Below are 990 nucleotides of genomic sequence, written 5' to 3'. Positions count from 1 at the left end.
AAATTGAACATTTATTATTTGATTTTTCATTAAATGTATTAATTGACCTTTCTATACAAGTATTGGTTTCAAGTTTCTTGTTGAGCTGAAAGCAATTAGTGCAAGAAACAAAAAAAAAGTAGTTGAGGGTTGATAACATTAAATACTTGAAAAAAAAAATAAAAGTTCTAAATTCTAAAATTTTAGTAATTCTCTTGTTGTGTATTTAATAAAATAAAAAATAAAAAAATATTTACTAATAATTATCTTAAGCTAAATCCTTTTCTTTGATTTAAAATTTTAAATCATAAGAGTGATTATTCAGTAAACATACATAACCTTTTGAATTTGGAGCTTCTAAGTGTGATTTTTTATTTTTAAATAATTTTTTTATATTTTTTATTTTATTTATAAAATAAATAGTGAAAGATCACACTTTATTTTTTAAAATAAAATTTAAAATTTAAAAGAGTCAAATTTTAACATTTTAGGTACTTTTCCTAATTGTACTATTTAAATCTTGCAAAAATAATTAAAAAAGCTATATAAAAAGTTTAAATACCAATTTAGGATTTTAGTCTATAAGATGATCTTTAATTAGGATATATACGTAAAACTAACAAAACACTGTAGCTATTAATTTGTTTTTCTGAAACTGGAAGTACGAAATTGATAAAGTTGGTGAGGCTAATAATAGGTGTCATTGATCTTGTTGACAAGGATAGAAATGAGTGTCCTTGTTACTCTCAGAATTAAAATGATGGTGTTTGCTATGGTGTTTATAAAGTATTATCTAATTACTAAAATAGGTAAAATAATTAATTCTAAATTTAAAAGTATAAAAATTAAAAAATTTTAAATATTTTAAAGTTATTATAAAAAATAATTTAAGCAAAAGTTAGACACCAAACAAAAGGCACCATAGAATTGCCCATATTGATAATAAGTTAACACAAAAGGTACCATAGAATTATCCTAAAAGATAGGGATCAAATTATATAAATTATTATC

The sequence above is a fragment of the Arachis duranensis genome, chromosome 9 (genome assembly GCF_000817695.3).
Source record: "Arachis duranensis cultivar V14167 chromosome 9, aradu.V14167.gnm2.J7QH, whole genome shotgun sequence".
Taxonomy (NCBI): Eukaryota; Viridiplantae; Streptophyta; class Magnoliopsida; order Fabales; family Fabaceae; genus Arachis; species Arachis duranensis.
This window is presented reverse-complemented; position numbering follows the sequence as displayed.